Source organism: Takifugu flavidus, chromosome 12, assembly GCF_003711565.1.
Source record: "Takifugu flavidus isolate HTHZ2018 chromosome 12, ASM371156v2, whole genome shotgun sequence".
Lineage (NCBI taxonomy): Eukaryota > Metazoa > Chordata > Actinopteri > Tetraodontiformes > Tetraodontidae > Takifugu > Takifugu flavidus.
The window spans coordinates 1,807,691-1,820,190 of NC_079531.1; the positions used below are offsets into that span (position 1 = coordinate 1,807,691).

Sequence of the window (12,500 nt, forward strand, 5' to 3'; positions counted from 1 at the left end):
CCTTTTCTGGGCTGGTGATGGCCGGCCCAACAGCTCATGATAGGACCCGTAACTCATGATAGGACCCATTGGACCAGATCATAAACGCACACTGAACGGGAGGAAACGCAACAAAAACACAGCCTTCATCTCTCCGTTGTGGTCGTGGCTGAAATGAGTTGGAAATTGACTGGAGCCTGAACCAACGTCGTTAAGAAAACATTATTTAGCAGAACAACAAGTGTGGCCCGACACTGTTGCGGAGCAGCATTACAACGCTCATTGGGGGAAAGTTGGGGAGACCTTAATCACACGTCTTTCTGCTTCATTAGCCCACATCTGAATGACTGCCTCAATTTAAATGCAATTACTGGGAAAAGGGATATTAATGGATGTCGGTATAAAGTGGAATCTAAGCTGGACGAAGCCCCGAGATCGATTCTGTCTCATATCTTCCTGTAGCGTTAGCAACCAGTCTGGGACCCTTTGTCTTTCACTGCCTTGAAACCAGGTGAAACTTGGATCAACGGCACCATTTTGTGGCGTCTCCGGGGCGATGGAGCGGGGGGCCGGCTGAGGCCGAATCCCTCTTTGCTTGACAGATAGATTTTGCTAGTGATGTCGAAAGACAACCTGCCACCTGTTTCTTAATATTTGCTTCATTTCTCAACACATTCATTGCATTTCCTTTTCATAATTTCATCATTAAGAGTCTTGAGAGTTGAGGTTAATGATATGATCACTTCTTCAGTTCCTTCAGCGTGACCTTGGCTGAGCAGCAGCAGCACTTACAAGTTAAACGGCACCCGTGGACATGAATTAAACAAAACATGGACCTGAAATCACACAAACTGTGTTTGGTTTGGTTGGAGACACAACAGAGACAAAAACATGTAGAAATCAAACATCCTGCGAAGGGGTATTGAGCCAACAGTCGCCCCCCCCAGGCATTCGCCCGTCTAGTTTCACCACTAATTAATTTCCACTAAAATCAATCCAGTAAGGTAGAGATCATTGATCATTGTCAACAGCAGCAGAGCAGCAGCAGCAGCAGCAGAGCAGCAGCAGAGCAGCAGCAGCAGCTACAGCAGCAGCAGAGCAGCAGCAACAGCAGCAGCAGCAGCAGCAGCAGCAGCAGAGCAGAGCAGCAGCACAGCAGCAGCAGAGCACAGCAGCAGCAGAGCAGCAGAGCAGCAGCAGCAGAGCAGCAGCAGCAGAGCAGCAGAGCAGCAGCAGCAGAGCAGCAGCAGCAGCAGCTACAGCAGCAGCAGAGCAACAGCAGCAGCAGCAGCAGAGCAGCAGCAGCAGCAGAGCAGCAGCAGCAGAGCAGCAGAGCAGCAGCAGCAGAGCAGCAGCAGCAGAGCAGCAGCAGAGCAGCAGAGCAGCAGCAGAGCAGCAGCAGAGCAGCAGCAGCAGAGCAGCAGAGCAGCAGAGCAGCAGCAGCAGAGCAGCAGCAGAGCAGCATCAGACTTCACATCTTCCAAAACATTTTAAATGATCCAAATGTCCATGAAAAGAGTATAAAACTGAGGACGACCTCACAAACACACTAATGCAAACAAACGATGTACATTAAACATCTTCAAGGTAAACCATCCTCAGTAATGCAGGAGTTTTCACCCCCCAGGCAGTGGGGGGGGGTAATGCTCCCCTCATTAGCAAACATTAGTGTGTGTGTGTGTGTGTGTGTGTGTGTGTGTGTGTGTGTGTGTGTGTGTGTGTGTGTGTGTGTTCGTTTCCCAGCTAATTAGCAGGCAGCAGAGGCTAGGTAGCAGCCTCAGGTGCTACTTCCACATGACTTCCTCTGACCATTTGCATTTGAAGCAACGTTCTAATCTGTCTTAAAAATATGAATCATTTGCCTCATATTTCCTCACAAGAACTGCAGCAGTCGTCCGTTTGTTACTCTTTCACCACAAGAAACAAGAGCAAAACCTTATTTCATTCATCCACATGTACATAAAACCCTTATTGGGAAGAAAAGAACCATCATCTTTTCACAATAACGCTATAAAACGAGCTGCTTTTCTGGCCCGAGCCCGTGCATCACCGTCTGGGGCCCATTTAACGTCTCCACAGATTCTTTTGCATTTGCAAAAGAGATCAGAAGTTTGTGTTACAGGAGAGGAAACTTTAGATTGCTTCTTCTCTGGGACATGTTGTTGATATGAAACATAGTTGTTTTTATCTTTCATCATCCAGAAAACACAATAAATCATCAGTCATGATGGTGAGGAGCAAAACGCCTGCAGCGCGCGCGCACACACACACACACCACACACACACACACACACACACACGCTCTCTAGCTTTCCTATTCTAGAAATAACTCTAAAGCATCTCCATGCTGGAGCTTCATATCTTCCTCCTAATCACGTTGAATTCCAGTAGATCTCTAATTTTCTCGGGTCATTCTGCTTTTACTCAGCAGATGTTACGAAACAATCACGACGTAACGACGGTTCTGTTACGTAACGTGACCTCTCGCGTCTTCCTCTGTTACTACTCCCACTATTGCACCGAGCCATTTCCCCAGTTCTCTGGGTTTATTATTCCAGATGATTAATCAGCCTCTTGCGTTCCCGCATCCACATCTCGAGCCTTCGAACGTCCTCATCGTCATCTAAACACTTGACAATGACTCAGCTTCCTCTCCTACAGGACGGCGTACACTACAACCAGTGAAAGTGCTTTTATATAAGTGAAATATGATTTTCTGAAGGCTCTGGCCCTGGACGGTGGCTGTAGAAGCCTGTCCAGGTTCGACTGTATGTCACGTTTAGCTGACTCCACAGTACCAGGCCTGCCACCTCTCCCTGCTTTCTGAGGGAGACAGAGAAATGTTTAAAACACACATATTCCTCCTGAATTATTCACCCACTACCGCTGCTCCAGCACAGACCTGCCGCCTCCCCCGTAAAGGTCGCTGTGTGTTCCTCTTATGGTCACTCGCTCCTCTCCCACCTGACCCGTGGAACCTCGCTTGAGCGCTGTCACGTGTCACACCTGCACCCCGGCGTGCACGGAAGATGAGGCAGGAACGTTAACGGCTTCTCTTTTCTGTGTTACAGCACTTCAGTATTTGATGGCGTTAGGCCGTCGTGCTTCGGGGGAACGTGCGGCGCTGCTCTAAACGTGGAGACACGCGTGTCATTATTTAGCCGCCCGAAGAATGTGGCAGACAACAAATATCTACCTATTAAACCTGCAATTTCACACCAGCCTGAATTCAAATCAATCATTCTTCCTCTTCCTCCTCCTCCTCCTTCTCCTCTCCTCCTCCTCCTCCTCCTTCTGCTTCTCTTCCTCCTCCTTCTGCTTCTCTTCCTCCTCCTCCTTCTGCTTCTCTTCCTCCTCCTCTCCTTCTCTTCCTCCTCCTCCTTTTGCTTCTCTTCCTCCTTCTCCTTCTCTTCCTCCTCCTCCTTCTCCTAATCTTCCTCCTCCTCATCCTTCTTCTCCTTCTCCTCCTCCTCCTCCTTCTCCTCCTCCTAATCTTCCTCCTCCTCCTACTCCTCCTCCTTCTCTTCCTCCTCCTCCTCCTCCTTCTCTCCTCCTCCTCCTTCTCCTTCTAATCCTCCTCCTCCTTCTCCTAATCTCCTCCTAATCTTCCTCCTTCTCGTAATCTTCCTCCTCCTTCTCATCCTTCTTCTCCTTCTCCTCCTCCTCCTAATCTTCCTCCTCCTCCTTCTCCTCCTCCTAATCTTCCTCCTCCTTCTCCTCCTCCTAATCGTCCTCCTCCTCCTCCTCCTCCTAATCCTCCTTCTCCTCCTCCGGCTCCTAATCCTCCTTCTCCTCCTCCTCCTCCTTCTGCTTCTCTTCTCCTAATCCTCCTTCTCCTTCTCCTCCTCCTCCTCTAATCCTCCTCCTCCTTCTCCTCCTCCTCCTCTCTCCTCCTCCTCCTCCTCCTCCTCCTCCTCTTCCTCCTCCTCTTCCTCCTCCTCTTCCTCCTCCTCCTCCTCCTCCTAATCCTCCTTCTCCTTCTCTCTCCTCCTCCTCCTACTCCTCCTTCTCCTCCTCCTCCTCCTTCTGCTTCTCCTAATCCTCCTTCTCTTCCTCCTCCTCCTCCTCCTAATCCTCCTCCTCCTTCTCCTAATCCTCCTTCTCTTCCTCCTCCTCCTTCTAATCCTCCTTCTCCTAATCCTTCTACTCCTACTCCTCCTCCTCCTCCTCCTCTCCTCCTCCTCTTCCTCCTTCTCCTTCTCCTTCTCCTTCTCTTCCTCTTCCTCCTCTCCTCCTCCTCCTCCTCCTCCTCCTCCTTCTCTCCTCCTCCTCCTCCTCTCCTCCTCCTCCTCCTCTCCTTCTCTTCCTCTCCTCCTCCTCTCCTCCTCCTCCTCCTCCTCCTCCTCCTCCTCCTCCTCCTCCTCCAGCACTTAAATGTGATGGCAGGAGATGGCAGAATGAGTCTTGCCTACTGCTTTTAATAGCAGGTGAAATGTGAGCTTCACCAGCAGAGACGTAAATCATCCTCGGCTCCGCGAGGAGATTTGCATTGAATGGGATGTTTCGTTCCATAATTTTAATAATGCATCGTCTAATGAAACAAAAATACTAGAAAAGCCCCTGCCTGATTAAGTGAGCAGCGCAGAACGTGCCTCCGAGATGGGATTTCTTCTGAGCAGTCAAAGCAAACACTAAATAATTTAATGAGCTCAGTATTCATCTGAACGGGGTTGAAGGTGGAGCTATGGAGACGCATATCCAGCAGTTGGGAAGGCTGTTTCTCTGGAACTCCCCCATGTTATCATCTTACCTGCACTTATGGATGGTCACACACTGTAATTCCTAACTGTTCTGGGCTCCACCGCTGTAGGTTAAAGGTTCACACGTGCTCTGCTCCGCGTTTATTCAGCATTTGCTTCCTCCAAAGACGCTTCAGCAGCACATCCACCACACCAGAAGAGCTCCATCCTGATCACAAGATACACCATAATCCTGGGTGCGATGAAAGCACGCAGACTGTGACCCGCTGTCAGAGCGAATCCTACAGTGCAGGAAAGGCCAGCGCCGCTGCCCCGCCGCCATGGTTGAAAGGCTCCCACAAAGAGACCGGCTGACACATGCAGCTTTCTGCACGGCCGTCTCACAAATAGAACTTTTAAATGAAGTATGATTCAACGGGCTGGAGCAGCCAGCAGGATAAACATTCATCAGCTTGGGTTTTTCATGTTGCTCTTGACTATTGATGCCTGGTTAACCGAGTACTTTGCAGGTTCCGTGAAACGAGCAAGGATGCATGCAAGACCTCGCTTAAATGAGCTTAATTCTGCTTCACAAGTTGTTGGTATTACGGAGAACACAATCCTTTAATCCATCCATTTCTACTCCCTAAAGTCTCCCAGTGGTGCTGAACAGAAATGTGTTCGGGATGCTGATTTATGCAAATGTTCCCAGTGTCTTCGGGGTGGCATTTTTGGAATTATGAAGGCAGCTGTAATGGCGCCGCCTCAACAATCAGCTCATTTGCAAAATGTGCAAAAATTAAAGCTGTGACGGGAATTTGTTTTCCTTGCCAGGATGCAAAGTTGTGAAAAGTAAAGAGCATCCACAGGAGCAGCTGGGCTGTCCTGGCCCAGCTCTCCGGTCCAGGCACATCATCACAAATGTGGACAGAAGGTGATCAACACGTGCACGGTCTGATTCAAAGAGCACCCCAGCGGATGCCCATGGCCGCTCCACGCTGACCTGGGGCAGAATGTCAGCATCTTTGGTGCCTCGTTGTTCTATCAACATGCAGATTATAGCAACAGTTGAACATCTGAAGAGTTGTGAACGTACAGCCGTCGATTATCTCCATGTTTGAATGTTAAAAACACGACATCAAAGGTGTCAAATGAGGCAGTTTTAATGGAATCCAAAGACCTCAGTACAAATAATAACTATTCCTGTAATATTGAGATTCAGAAGAATAAAGGCATTAACTGGGAGAGCTCAGAAGAGAGGCAACTATAGCAGGTAACCTCCATCAAGAATGCATGAAAGCAGCAAAAATCCATTTCTTAAAACCAGCCTGTGTTACAAACAGGAAGCAGAATTGCACATTTCACACTTTCCAAACAGTGTTGATAAATATAAAGCATCCATCCGAGCCATTTCCTTTATTTTGCCCATAAATTACCTCCCGCTCCGAGAAGAGACATGGATTGTGGTGACATGGCTCAATGGAAACCATTTATTTTACACCGAATTTTAATCTCCCCCAGATGTTGGGAGGATGACACAAGCTCAGTCAAGCACGGACGGCAGAGTAGGAACAGAGTAACGCAGAGCTAAAAACAATTTGCTCTGGCAAAAATATTGGTCTATTACAGCTTCATACCCGACGCCTCCTCTATTTCAGGTGAATACGCCGCAGTAGAGGAGACTCAATAGCTCCAGCTCCACGGTAGCTGCTGACATCAAGTCCCTCGGCTGCAGAGCTCAGTAGACGATGTCGTCTCATACCTGTCGCACATCGGCTTTGGAGAGACAATCAATCCCAAATATGCTTCTATGCTAGCAGGAAGTAGGTGTCAGAAGAAAATGAAGAAAAACCAAAGACCGGCTTTACTTCCTGCTCCCCATCTGGAGCGCCGGAGTCTTCTTTAATCCAAATTTTTTACCTCACTTTCACTTTGGATCAGTCAGAGGCTCAGTTCAGCCATGCAGGCTAAACAGATGCTTTGAGAGTTATGCCACTAATTTCCCTCCAGATCCTCCACAGACACGGCTGAACGGTTGAGCAGCGACAGCGATCCATCATCCACGTTTGTCTCTCAGCTCCGCGGCAGAAGGAATTGCTTCTTTTTAGGCATTTCTGAGTTTGGAACAGGCAGTGAATGTAGCCTGGGCGCCCCTGCATGATCCTGATCTGTCTGTTCCCCTCCCTTCTCCTTCAACACACCATTAATCTGAGCCAGAGTCATTTTGGATTTTACGATCCTTTTGGTTCAGACTCACCTGAGACAAAATTTACTGTCACTCTTTTGTTTCCAGTGCTTACTGTGTGTGTGTGTGTGTGTGTGTGTGTGTGTCCCACTACCACTTCAGCTCCTAAGGAATAGTTCTTTACATCAGTGGTCACCATTTGAGAGGTGAAAGAGACACCAGGTGCAAACGTGCACACCTCCGTGCGTGCCTGCACCTCCGTGCGTGCCTGCATGTATGTAAACAGAAAGACGCCGCCACGTGTTTCAAATGAGGTCGCTTTACAATTTTAATGCAGGTACATGTTATGGTATATGTGTTGTGATTACTGCGGCCGGCCTTCGTTTAGCACCGGGACACACGAGACGTAACCCACCCAGGTCAGAATAGCAAATGAGAAGAGGGAAAGAATCGGGATCAGCAGCCAAAGACTCAAATATCACAGAGATAAAAGTGGAAAAGTCACACTTTGACAGGTGGAGCTGGGAGCGACCTCCTCTCAGACAGGATTCCGTCCTGCGCAACACCAGAGCAACTCAGAAGCGCCTCATAGACAGAAGGAGAAAGCGGAGGTGCAACTGTGTGGAAAGGTTCTGAGGTTAAGTGGTGCTATGACAAATATAGCGTCCCACCCGCGCTCCTGTCTGACCTCATTAGCGACTGTTAATGGAGCAGGAATCAGAAAAAGTGTTGCTGTCTGTGTGTGTCTACCAAAGGAATGGAGGGCGTAAAAAGGAGGAAAAGCATCAGCTAAAGGCTCACGGAGGAAGATAGTCGAGGCGTCTCTGTGTCATCATTAATCAGCAGATATGCTCTCCATGCACCACGCACCAGAACACACACACACACACCCACACACACTCCTCTGAGACAGCCAGCCAGCCGTGCAGCTGCTCTACAACTCATTTTAGATACTTTTTCAGGAGCTGAAGCTTTGTTTCACGCCACACTGACTACACACAGGCGGAGGCGGCGTCCTCAGCCGAGACGGTCCGGAGCGTTTACATGAGGCTCCTTAAATGTTGGCGATAGAGAAGAAACTGAGCAGTTTAGAGGGTGAGCGGCCGGAGACGTTAGCCTGACACCTGGGTGCTGAAGTGTCGGCACCAGAGTACATTAGCATGAGTTAAAGGACATTCCAAATCAAAAATGAAGGGTGCTCAGGTGCATTGTAGATTTAAAGATAAAAGCAGAGACATCTAATTTATTCTCAACGCAGCTCACATATAAATGAGAATTCTAACAAGAACAAAGGCTCCGACTCTCAGCTGTGACTCGTATCGATTTTATGTCTTTCGCACACACGGATGTGAGCGTCCTAATGAAAAGCATCGATTTCGGCTCAATCATCTTTCTTTCATGTAATCTAAAGCTCGCACAGTGCATCGATACGGGTTGTTTGGTGGGGAATAATGGATTGGTTTGTTGGTAAAGAAGTGGTAGTTGAAAGGTTAGGGGTTCAAATTCCCCAAGGTGGGCTGCTATTTCATCAGAAACACAATGGCTGGAATCAGGGAAGAAGTGAAGCCTCCGGCGAGTCCTGCTGGAATTATTATGAAAGATCTGTGTGTGTGTGTGGGGGGGGCAGGAGACAGAGAACAGGGGCAGGCAGGAGACAGAGATATTTGTCCATGCAGACAGTTATATTTTACATTATTTGATATTATTTTCACTCCTGGCTGGGTTGGAAGAGCCGGCCTACCAATAAAGACTGGACTGCTGAGAACAAATCTGCCTCTTTAGTGATGATGCGCTACCTGCTGAGATCACCTGCAGGCGTGCACAGACGGGGGAAAAAAACAACCCTCTGAAAACAGAAAAAATCTGCAGCCAGAAGAAGCAGAGAAAATAAAAAAGCTACAAATGTGGGGAGACTCAAGTTACCAGCTAACACACAAACACACAAGCAGACTTCTTGCCAAAGATTTTCCTTTCATTTTCCTTCTCTTCTCTCTGAATATTGCATTATAATGTATTATATGTGCATGTGTGTGTGTGTGTGGTGTGTGTGTGTGTGTGTGTGTGGGGGGGGGGGGGGGTTGACTTACCCAAACCAAAGTCAAGGGGTGTTGAGAGTTAAGCTGCCCTGAAACAGTGAAGAAAATTGAATCAGCAAACATTCTCAACACACAAATTCAGTAAAAAAACATTCGGAAAATTCATTTTTCTCCACAAAATGAGATTTCATTTGAGAAGAAAGCACCTTATTGCAAATTTTTTATTTGCCAGAGTGGAGAAAAAAAAAACCTAAAGCAGTTTCTCCACCTTGTTTTAAAATGGGAGCAATCCATTTATGTGCAGCAGGCAGAATTTCTGTATTTCCGTACGATTCGCGGCCCCATGACCTGCCTGAGAGCTGCCGGAGCCGGACAGAGTAGAATCGAAGTGTCTTGGCGAGCTGTCGGGGGGCTGATGAGGTCAGGGCCTCAGCAGTTAATTCACCCTCCCCTTTGTCTGTCTGACAGCTTCTTTCTCAGCCTTTCTTCCCGTCTGACTGACCCCGACTACAGACGCGGCTGCCATCACGATAATGGCGCCCAGCGCTTCCTTTACATAATTAAGCTGCGAAGATAGTGCTATTGATCCGCCTGCTCAACAGAACGGGGAAGGAGAGAGTCGGGACTGAGGAGGAGTCGAGAAACAAGATGACAGAGAAGACAGGACGAGGGAGGCGAGCACAGAACCTTCCCAGCTTTTAACTTTAGGTTTTCCCATCAGCCGCGCTCTCCACGCTTCCCGTGCAGCACTTGAGAAACGCCGGGAGATTTCACCAGCGTCTTAATGCATAAACAATAATTAAGACGTTTCCGTGGAACGCTCTCAGCTGAGAGCCGCGGTGGTCGACTAACAGCTGCAAAGAACACTTCAAGCATTTGCAGAGAAAAAGCTGCCTCTGTGTTGTTGTGCCACGGTCTCCTGGGCATGGGGGGGGGGGGGGCGCTGCAGGCTGACTCCCAGCACACGTTACAGCATGTTTTCATATAGACTGTGTTAATTAGCCCCGAGGCCTGATCTCCGCCGCTTCCTGTGACCTCCTGCTGAGCAAGAAAGGCATTATTACCATTACATATGTCACTACATGATAAACATGCCGTAATGGCACCAGAGGCGGAGCTCTCTTCAGTCGGAGCGCACTTAAAATATTCCGCTACTTAACATTAAAAGACAATTAAATCTTTATGAATGAGTGCATCCAGCGCGCGGACATGGTTAGCGCCAGTTTAGCCTTCTGTTGGCAGTTTTTGATTTTTACAATGATTTTTCTACAGAAGCAGCAAAGGTGTCGTTGGCTAATGGAGCAGCCAAACGTTGGTTTGTTCTCCATTGGAAAGGAAAACCACAGCGACGGACGTGGTGACATCTTTACCATTACAGGCGGTGGCTGCAGCTGCAGCAGCCTGCAGAATAAACAAGCATCGATTTTCAGTCCTCCACCTCTGTGAACCTGGCACCAGAGAGAGCCTTTTTTAATCCTGTGGAGGTGGTCGAGTGAGTCCGCTGAGAATTGATTAGTGCTGTATAAATAGTGTGTGTGTGGCATGTACATTTAACCAATGGTGCATTGCCCCCCACGACGAAACTGGCGTGACGACTGCCCCAGGAAGGGAGGGACGAGAGTCGCCTGTGTTCAGAGGACGAGTTCATCCGAGTCAGCAGCCTCTGGATTCACCAGTGAAGAGCACCTCACATTAGATCCCACACAGATTTCTAGTAAAGAAACATCTCTGCATCATGTGTTCAGAGGAGCCAATCAGGCCTTTATAGTAAAGCTGCTGAGGAACCTCTACTGGGGAAAAGCAACAAGCAGAAGCAAGCCGAGAGCGTGTAAAAGCAGATATCAAGGCAAATGGTGGTTGTTTGGAAGAATCTAAAAAATGTCAAACGCGTTTTGTGTTATTTTGGCCTTAATTCATAGGTTTGATGCCTTCGGTGAGAACCTACAACGTAAATAATCATGGAACTAAAGAAGGCCCATTAAAGGAGAAGGTGTATCCACAACTGAGGGTTCTTCACCCACTAAGCAGCCACAAAATGGCGAAAAGGTCAGAACACCTTGCAGAATGTTTCCCCTTTTCCTTAGAATGTGAGTAATGTGCATTCGGTGCACGAGGAGGTCAGTCGTGCGCATCCCAGACTGTAAGAATGAGCTCTGTTCCACTGAACTCCCAGCTTTGAAGAACCAAATGAGCAGAAGGGGGGTGGGGGGGGGCTCTCTGTCTTGTTTCAGTGGTTAAACATCCACTTAAAAACTGCACCTCCATTATGAACTCAGCTCTCTGGAGCATTTCTATTCCCACATCCACAACCGCGGAAAAATGCAATTTACAAGATTCCGGCTGAGGTCGGCGGTGCTGCCCGTTCCACCAGCTGGAGTCCAGCCACTAAAGCCTCGCCGCTGTTTATCTAGCTTGTCATTGTATAATTCCTAGTCCATTTTGACTGCCCGCCTCGTTATTATCTTTTTTAACGTCACAATGAAGCCAGAGACGTAAGCGCTTCTCTGCCGTAATATTGGCAATAATGCCAAAAATAACTGAACAATGACACCTTTTAATTTTCTATTTGTGTGCTTTAACAATAAAACGGATGCACGTGAGGGACTGATGTGAACAGATGATGCGTGCAAGAGGCCGAAGCTTTGATATAATAAGTCCTTTTGAATATCCGAAGCAATTTCTGTTGTCTCGAAGACAGAAAATAACTTGAGAGCGTCTCGGCCGTCTACTTCCTGTCATTAGCTGCCAACCAGCGTGCGCTACCGAGACGGGTAATAATTAAATTACAGGCCTGATTGTCTTTCCTTTTCTCGTAGCTGTTCTAGATAAACTCGGTCGCTCTGCTGCTGCTGCTGCTGTCGCTGATTCTCTCTAATGTCTGAGCTTCCCAGAACACTGCCCACAAATGTGCCAAATGTGTCCGCGACACATCAGATAAGAGGCAAAAGCAAATCAGTGGAAAGGAGAACATCCTTGAGAACACCAAGCCCAGCCCTGCTCTTCCTGCTACCAGTCCGCTACTGGTCCAGGAGCCAACTGGTTCTTCTGAAGCCCCTTTTCTCCTGCTTCCTCAGACAAACTTCACTCTTCACTCTGGAAAGAGAATTTGAGGTGACTTCGTTAATGTTAATATTTTAGCAGCCAGTATTCTAACTGTACCTCTGTGGACCTTCAGCCGTCACTTATCCCGAAATCCAAACCTGCTGCCGTTCAATAAAATGGTGGAAATATAGATCAAACAAAAGCTTTGATGCCTGACCTCGATCCGGGAGTCGAGGATTCACCTTCAGCAGGATCGTTCCATTATTTAAGGCTTGGTGCTGAGACAGATATTAGCACCGAGATAAAAACCCTTTAAGCAGAGGACTGAACAGAAGATCTATCAGAAACCCGACGGCGGCTAAACGATGCTGCAGGAATCAAATAAAAACAGTGTGACGGCAGACAGACAGGTAAATAACAGCAGAGGCGAGGCGGCGGTAGATGGAGAGGCAGAGAAACAGAGCGATGGTAAAAGGAACAAATAGCCGTAATAAATCTTTCACCTTGTAGCCTAGACACAAGACACGGGCTCTCCAGGGAAATGGTGTGCAACACGAGAGGAAGTGCGGGAAAGGATGC

General features: G+C 48.1%; 1 protein-coding gene across 3 annotated transcripts in view; it reads right to left on the minus strand.

Moving 5' to 3' along the window:
* Window positions 1-12,500, minus strand: part of slc8a2b (solute carrier family 8 member 2b) — a 45,334-nt gene that overhangs the window by 20,573 nt on the left and 12,261 nt on the right. The window contains exon 2 of one of the 3 annotated variants that reach the window (XM_057048888.1): window positions 8,931-8,968. The exons of 1 other annotated variant lie outside the window; for it this stretch is intronic. The gene's annotated coding sequence lies outside the window, so the exon portion shown is untranslated. Of the gene's footprint in view, window positions 1-8,584; window positions 8,603-8,930; window positions 8,969-12,500 lie in introns of those variants that run through there. One more of the 3 variants, XM_057048889.1, reaches the window with a different exon arrangement.